Here is an 8,786-nt window from a genome sequence, read left to right on the forward strand (position 1 = left end):
GAGTGGGAGAGAGAGGAGAGAGAGGGGAGTGGGAGAGAGAGGGGTGAGAGAGGGGAGTGGGAGAGAGGAGAGACGGTGAAGTGGGAGAAAGAGAGGAGAGAGAGGGGGAGTGGGAGAAAGAGATGGGAGTGGGAGAGAGGGGGGGAGAGAGAAAAGGGGAGAGAAAGGGAGAGAGAGATATCTATTCAAGTGTCCATTAGTCTCTTTTTCCTTCCTCTCTCTCTCTCTGTCCATCTCTCTCTCTCTCTCTGTCCATCTCTCTCTCTCTCTCTGTCCATCTCTCTCTCTCTCTGCCCATCTCTCTCTCTCTCGCTCTCTCTCTCTTACACTCACAAAAGTTCCAAAATAATAAAGACATTTCAAATGTGCAAATAGTTAAAGTACAAAAGGGAAAATAAATAAACATAAATATAGATTGTATTTACAATGGTGTTTGTTCTTCACTGGTTGGCCTTTTCATGTGGCAACAGGTCACAAATCTTGCTGCTGTGATGGCACACTGTGGTATTTCACCCAGTAGATATGGGAGTTTATTAATATTGGGTTTGTTTTTTAATTCTTTATGTGTCTGTGTAATCTGAGGGAAATATGTGTCTCTAATATGGTCATACATTTGGCAGGTGGTTAGGAAGTGCAACTCAGTTTCCACCTCATTTTGTTGGCAGTTTGTCTTCTCTTGAGAGCCAGGTCTGCCTACGGCTGCCTTTCTCAATAGCAAGGCTATGCTCACTGAGTCTGTACATAGTCAGATATTTCCTTAGGTTTGGGTCAGTCACAGTGGTCAGGTATTCTGCCGCTGTGTAGTCTCTGTTTAGGGCCAAATACAATTCTAGTTTGCTCAGTTTTTATGTAAATTCTTTCCAATGTCTCAAATAATTATATTTTTGTTTTCTCACGATTTTGTTGGGTCTAATTGTGTTGCTGTCCTGGTAGTTTGTGAACAGAGCCCCAGGACCAGCTTGCTTAGGGGACTCTTCTCCAGGTTAATTTCTCTGTAGGTGATGAATTTGCTTTGGAAGGTTTGGGAATGACTTCCTTTTAGGTGGTTGTAGAATTTAACGGGTCTTTTCTGGATTTTGATCATTAGCGGGTATCGGCCTAATTCTGCTCTGCATGCATTATTTGATGTTTTACGTTGTACACAGAGGATATTTTGCAGAATTCTGCATGCAGAGTCTCAATTTGGTGTTTGTCCCATTTTGTGAATTCTTGGTTGGTGAGCGGACCCCAGACCTCACAACCATAAAGGGCAATGGGTCCTATAATTGATTCAAGTATTTTTAGCCAGATTCTAATTAGTATGTCAAATTTGATGTTCCTTTTGATGGCATAGAAGACCCTTCAGATCGCTCACAGCTTTGTGGATGTTACCTGTGGAGCTGATGTTTAGTTTTTGTGTGCATTAGGGAAAGGATGTCTAGGTAGAATTTGTATTTGTGGTCCTGGAAACTGGACCTTTTTTTGGGACACCATTATTTTTTGTTCTACTGAGATTTACTGTCAGGGCCCAGGTCTGACAGAATCTGTGCAGAAGATATAGGTGCTGCATAGGCCCTCCTTGGTTGGGGACAGAAGCACCAGATCATCAGCAAACAGTAGACTTTTGACTTCAGATTCTAGTAGGGTGAGGCCGGGTGCTGCAGACTGTTCTAGTGCCCTCACCAATTCGTTTATGGGTGGGGCTTAAGCTGCATCCCTGTCTCACCCCATGGCCATGTGGAAAGAAATGTGTGTGTTTTTTTGCCAATTTTAACTGCACACTTGCTGTTTGTGTACATGGGTTTTATAATGCCGTATGTTTTTTCTCCAATACCACTGTCCATCAATTTGTATTGCAGACCCTCATGCCAAACTGAATCGAAAGCTTTTTTGAAATTAACAAAGCACAAGAAGACTTTTCCTTTGTTTTGGTTTGTTTGTTTGTTCGTTAATTAGGGTGTACAGGGTGAATATGTGATCTGTCGTACCCTAATTTGGTAAAAAGACAAATTGACATTTGCTCAGTACATTGTTTTCACTGAGGAAATGTACGAGACTGCTGTTAAGAATAATGCAGAGGATTTTCCCAAGGTTGCTGTTGACGCATATCCCACGGTAGTTGTTGGGGTCAAAGTTGTCTCCACTTTTGTGAATTGGGGTGATCTGTCCTTGGTTCCAAACGTTGTGGAATATGCCAGAGCTGAGGATGATGTTTAAGAGTTTTAGTATAGCCAATTGGAATTTGTGGTCTGTATATTTGACCATTTCATTTAGGATACAATCAACCCCACAGGCCTTTTTGGGTTGGAGGGTTTGTATTTTGTCCCGTAGTTAATTCAATGTAATTGGAGAATCCAGTGTGTTCTGATAGTCTTTAATAGTTGATTTAAAAATGAGTATTTGATCATGTATATGTGTTTGCTGTTTGTTCCTTGTTATAGAGCCAAAAATATTGGATAAGTGGTTTATCCATACATCTCTGTTTTGGATAGATAACTCTTCATGTTGTTGTTTGTTTAGTGTTTTCCAATTTTCCCAGAAGTGGTTAGATTCTATGGATTCTTCAATTACATTGAGCTGATTTCTGACGTGCTGTTCCTTCTTTCTCCGTAGTGTATTTCTGTATTGTTTTAGTGATTCACCATAGTGAAGGTGTAGACTCAGGTTTTCTGGGTCTCTATGTTTTTGGTTGATAGGTTTCTCAATTAGATTGTTAGGTTTTTGCATTCTTCATCAAACCATTTGTCATTGTTGTTCATTTTCTTAGGTTGTCTGCTTGACAACTGAGAGGTCAAATTTACTGATTAGTTTTTCTACTGCCAAGTTTCCACCTTCACTATTACAGTGAAACCTTTGTCCAGGGTAAGGGATTGCATTTGTTGTTAATTAGTTGTTTTTGGTAAATTTTCACACAATTTTCCTTCCATCTATTGCATTTGTTAGTGTTATTCAGTTTCTCTGGCGTTGATGCCTCATGGTCGAGTATTGCTCTTTTCAAGCAGACTGTGATTTTGCTGGGATCTGATAGGGGTGTCAGTGGACTGACTGTGAAAGCTCTAAGAGACTCTGGGTTGAGGTCAGTGATAAAGTAGTCTACAGTACTACTGCCAATAGATGAGCTGTTGGTGTACCTACCATAGGAGTCTCCTCGAAGCCTACCATTGATTATGTACATACCCAGCTTCAAACAGAGCTGCAGGAGTTGTGGCCCATTTTTGTTGGTTGTGTTGTCGTATTTGTATTTGTTATATGGGGGAAGGAATGCTGTCACCTCCAGGTAGGTGTTTGTCCCCCTGTGTGCTGAGAGGTGTCGGGTTCCTGTCCAGTTCTGGTGTTTAGGTCGCCACAGACTAGTACATGTCCCTGGGCCTGGAAATCATTGATCTCCCCCTCTAGGATGGAGAAGCTGTCATCGTTAAAGTATGGGGATTCTAGTGGGGGGATATAGGTAGGATGGAGAAGCTGTCATCGTTAAAGTATGGGGATTCTAGTGGGGGGATATAGGTAGGATGGAGAAGCTGTCATCGTTAAAGTATGGGGATTCTATTGGGGAGGATATAGGTAGCACACAGGAGGACATTTTTCTCTGTTCTCTCTCATTTCCGTTTGAATTTATAGCCAGATGTAAAATGTTTCTGTTGGTGTACCTACCGAAGGAGTCCCCTCGAAGCCTAGAAGAAGAAGAACAGATGAGGACAATTATCTCTGTTGAGATAATTTCCTTTTTAATTTTTAGCTGGATGTAAAATGTTCCCTATTTCACACCTGGTAGTTTGGTGGATGGGACTACCATCTGTCTGTAACCTAGAGGGCAACCAGTGGGTCTCCACTATACCATGTTTCTTGTAGGATGACAATGTCTGTATTTCCAATTTCTTTGATGAAGTCTGGGTTCCTGATCTTTAAGCTAAAGGCAGAAAACCTCAGAACTTGTACATTCCAGAATGAGATAGTTAAAGCGTTGTGTTCCATAGTGTCTAGTGTTGTTATTGTGTGGTTCATCCTCGGACCATCACAGTAGGTGTAAGCAGAGCATGTTGAGCATTGAGTGGGTGTAACAGTGGGGGGGTTGGGCGGGTGTAATAGTGGGGGTTGGGTGGGTGTAATAGTGGGGGTTGGGCGGGTGTAATAGTGGGGGGATTGGGTGGGTGTAATAGTGGGGGTTGGGCGGGTGCAATAGTGGGGGTTGGGTGGGTGTAATAGTGGGGGTTGGGCGGGTGTAATAGTGGGGGGGTTGGGTGGGTGTAATAGTGGGGGTTGGGCGGGTGTAATAGTGGGGGTTGGGCGGGTGTAATAGTGGGGGGTTGGGTGGGTGTAATAGTGGGGGTTGGGCGGGTGTAATAGTGGGGGTTGGGCGGGTGTAATAGTGGAGGGTTGGGCGGGGTGTAATAGTGGGGGGTTGGGTGGGTGTAATAGTGGGGGTTGGGCGGGTGTAATAGTGGGGGGTTGGACGGGTGTAATAGTGGGGGTTGGGCGGGTGTAATAGTGGGAGGGTTGGGCGGGTGTAATAGTGGGTGGTTGGGCGGGTGTAATAGTGGGTGGTTGGGCGGGTGTAATAGTGGGGGTTGGGCGGGTGTAATAGTGGGGGTTTGGCTGGAGTAATAGTGGGGTGGTTGGGCGGGTGTATTAGTGGGGGTTGGGTGGGTGTAATAGTGGGGGGGGTTGGGTGGGTGTAATAGTGGGGGTTGGGCGTGTGTAATAGTGGGGTGGTTGGGCGGGTGTAATAGTGGGGGGTTGGGCGGATGTAATAGTGGGGGGTTGGGCGGGTGTAATAGTGGGGTTGGGTGGGTGTAATAGTGGGGGGTTGGGTGGGTGTAATAGTGGGGGGGTTGGGTGGGTGTAATAGTGGGGGTTGGGCGGGTGTAATAGTGGGGTTGGGTGGGTGTAATATTGGGGGGTTTGGGTGGGTGTAATAGTTAGGGTTGGGTGGGTGTAATAGTGGGGGGTTGGGTGGGTGTAACAGTGGGGGTTGGGTGGGTGTAATAGTGGGAGGGTTGGGTGGGTGTAATAGTGGGAGGTTGGGTGGGTGTAATAGTGGGGGGTTGGGTGGGTGTAATAGTGGGGGTTGGGAGGGTGTAATAGTGGGGGGGTTGGGTGGGTGTAATAGTGGGGGGTTTGGGTGGGTGTAATAGTGAGGGGGTTGGGCGGGTGTAATAGTGGGGTGTTGGGCGGGTGTAATAGTGGGAGGGTTGGGTGGGTGTAATAGTGGGGGTTGGGTGGGTGTAATAGTGGGGGTTGGGTGGGTGTAATAGTGGGGGGGTTGGGTGGGTGTAAGAGTGGGGGGGTTGGGTGGGTGTAATAGTGGGGGGGTTGGGTGGGTGTAATAGTGGGGGTTGGGTGGGTGTAATAGTGGGGGTTGGGTGGGTGTAATAGTGGGGGGTTGGGTGGGTGTAATAGTGGGCGTTGGGTGGGTGTAATAGTGGGGGTTGGGTGGGTGTAATAGTGGGGGTTGGGTGGGTGTAATATTGGGAGGTTGGGCGGGTGTAATAGTGGGGGTTGGGTGGATGTAATAGTGGGGGTTGGGTGGGTGTAATAGTGGGGGGTTGGGTGGGTGTAATAGTGGGGGTTTGGGTGGGTGTAATAGTGGGGGTTGGGCGGGTGTAATAGTGGGGGGATTGGGTGGGTGTAATAGTGGGGGGTTGGGTGGGTGTAATAGTGGGGGGGTTGGGTGGGTGTAATAGTGGGGGGGTTGGGTGGGTGTAATAGTGGGGGGGTTGGGTGGGTGTAATAGTGGGGGTTGGGTGGGTGTAATAGTGGGGGGTTGGGCGGGTGTAATAGTAGGGGGGTTGGGCGGGTGTAATAGTGGGGGTTGGGTGGGTGTAATAGTTGGGGATTGGGTGGGTGTAATAGCGGGGGGTTGGGTTGGTGTAATAGTCGGGGTTGGGTGGGTGTAATAGTGGGGGGGTTGGGTGGGTTAATATAGCACTGTGTCATGCCAGGGGATGGTCTGGTTAATATAGCACTGTGTCATGCCAGGGGATGGTCTGGTTAATATAGCACTGTGCCAGGGGATGGTCTGGTTAATATAGCACTGTGCCAGGTGATGGTCTGGTTAATATAGCGCTGTGCCATGCCAGGGGATGGTCTGGTTAATATAGCACTGTGCCAGGGGATGGTCTGGTTAATATAGCACTGTGTCATGCCAGGGGATGGTCTGGTTAATATAGCACTGTGTCATGCCAGGTGATGGTCTGGTTAATATAGCGCTGTGCCATGCCAGGGGATGGTCTGGTTAATATAGCACTGTGCCAGGGGATGGTCTGTGTTAATATAGCACTGTGCCATGCCAGGGGATGGTCTGGTTAATGTAGCACTGTGCCAGGGGATGGTCTGGTTAATATAGCACTGTGCCATGCCAGGGGATGGTCTGGTTAATAGAGTGCTGTGCCAGGGGATGGTCTGGTTAATATAGCACTGTGCCATGCCAGGGGATGGTCTAGTTAATATAGCACTGTGCCAGGGGATGGTCTGGTTAATATAGCACTGTGCCAGGGGATGGTGTGTGTTAATATAGCACTGTGTCATGCCAGGGGATGGTCTGGTTAATATAGCGCTGTGCCATGCCAGGGGATGGTCTGGTTAATATAGCACTGTGCCAGGGGATGGTCTGGTTAATATAGCACTGTGCCAGGGGATGGTCTGGTTAATATAGCACTGTGCCATGCCAGGGGATGGTCTGTTTAATATAGCACTGTGCCAGGGGATGGTCTGGTTAATAGAGCACTGTGCCAGGAGATGGTCTGGTTAATATAGCACTGTGCCATGCCAGGGGATGGTCTGGTTAATAGAGCACTGTGCCAGGAGATGGTCTGGTTAATATAGCACTGTGCCATGCCAGGGGATGGTCTGGTTAATATAGCACTGTGCCAGGGGATGGTCTGGTTAATATAGCACTGTGCCATGCCAGGGGATGGTCTGGTTAATATAGCACTGTGTCATGCCAGGGGATGGTCTGGTTAATATAGCACTGTGTCATGCCAGGGGATGGTCTGGTTAATATAGCACTGTGTCATGCCAGGGGATGGTCTGGTTAATATAGCACTGTGCCATGCCAGGGATGGTCTGGTTAATATAGCACTGTGCCAGGGGATGGTCTGGTTAATATAGCACTGTGCCAGGGGATGGTCTGGTTAATATAGCACTGTGCCAGGGGATGGTCTGGTTAATATAGTACTGTGCCATGCCAGGGGATGGTCTGGTTAATATAGCACTGTGCCAGGGGATGGTCTGGTTAATATAGCACTGTGTCATGCCAGGGGATGGTCTGGTTAATATAGCACTGTGCAAGGGGATGGTCTGGTTAATATAGCACTGTGCGATGCCAGGGGATGGTCTGGTTAATATAGCACTGTGCCAGGGGATGGTCTGGTTAATATAGCACTGTGCCAGGGGATGGTCTGGTTAATATTGCACTGTGCCAGGGGATGGTGTGTGTTAATATAGCACTGTGTAATGCCAGGTGATGGTCTGGTTAATATAGCGCTGTGCCATGCCAGGGGCAGGTCTGGTTAATATAGCACTGTGCCAGGGGATGGTCTGTGTTAATATAGCACTGTGTCATGCCAGGGGATGGTCTGGTTAATATAGCACTGTGCCAGGGGATGGTCTGGTTAATATAGCACTGTGCCAGGGGATGGTCTGGTTAATATAGCACTGTGCCATGCCAGGGGATGGTCTGGTTAATATAGCACTGTGCCATGCCAGGGGATGGTCTGGTTAATATAGCACTGTGCCATGCCAGGGGATGGTCTGGTTAATATAGCACTGTGCCAGGGGATGGTCTGGTTAATATAGTACTGTGCCAGGGGATGGTCTGGTTAATATAGCACTGTGCCAGGGGATGGTCTGGTTAATATAGCACTGTGCCATGCCAGGGGATGGTCTGGTTAATATAGCACTGTGCCATGCCAGGGGATGGTCTGGTTAATATAGCACTGTGCCATGCCAGGGGATGGTCTGGTTAATATAGTACTTTGCCATGCCAAGGGATGGTCTGGTTAATATAGCACAGTGTCATGCCAGGGGATGGTCTGGTTAATAGTGCACTGTGTCATGCCAGGGGATGGTCTGGTTAATATAGCACTGTGTCATGCCAGGGGATGGTCTGGTTAATATAGCACTGTGCCAGGGGATGGTCTGGTTAATATAGCACTGTGCCAGGGGATGGTCTGGTTAATATAGTACTGTGCCATGCCAGGGGATGGTCTGGTTAATATAGCACTGTGCCAGGGGATTGTCTGGTTAATATAGCACTGTGTCATGCCAGGGGATGGTCTGGTTAATATAGCACTGTGCCAGGGGATGGTCTGGTTAATATAGCACTGTGCCAGGGGATGGTCTGGTTAATATAGCACCATGCCAGGGGATGGTCTGGTTAATATAGCACTGTGCCATGCCAGGGGATGGTCTGGTTAATATAGCACTGTGCCAGGGGATGGTCTGGTTAATATAGCACTGTGTCATGCCAGGGGATGGTCTGGTTAATATAGCACTGTGTCATGCCAGGGGATGGTCTGGTTAATATAGCACTGTGCCAGGGGATGGTCTGGTTAATATAGCACTCTGCCAGGGGATGGTCTGGTTAATATAGTACTGTGTCATGCCAGGGGATGGTCTGGTTAATATAGCACTGTGTCATGCCAGGGGATGGTCTGGTTAATATAGCACTGTGCCATGCCAGGGGATGGTCTGGTTAATATAGCACTGTGCCAGGGGATGGTCTGGTTAATTTAGCACTGTGTCATGCCAGGGGATGGTCTGGTTAATATAGCACTGTGCCAGGGGATGGTCTGGTTAATATAGCACTG

The sequence above is a fragment of the Salmo trutta genome, chromosome 12 (assembly GCF_901001165.1).
Source record: "Salmo trutta chromosome 12, fSalTru1.1, whole genome shotgun sequence".
Taxonomy (NCBI): Eukaryota; Metazoa; Chordata; class Actinopteri; order Salmoniformes; family Salmonidae; genus Salmo; species Salmo trutta.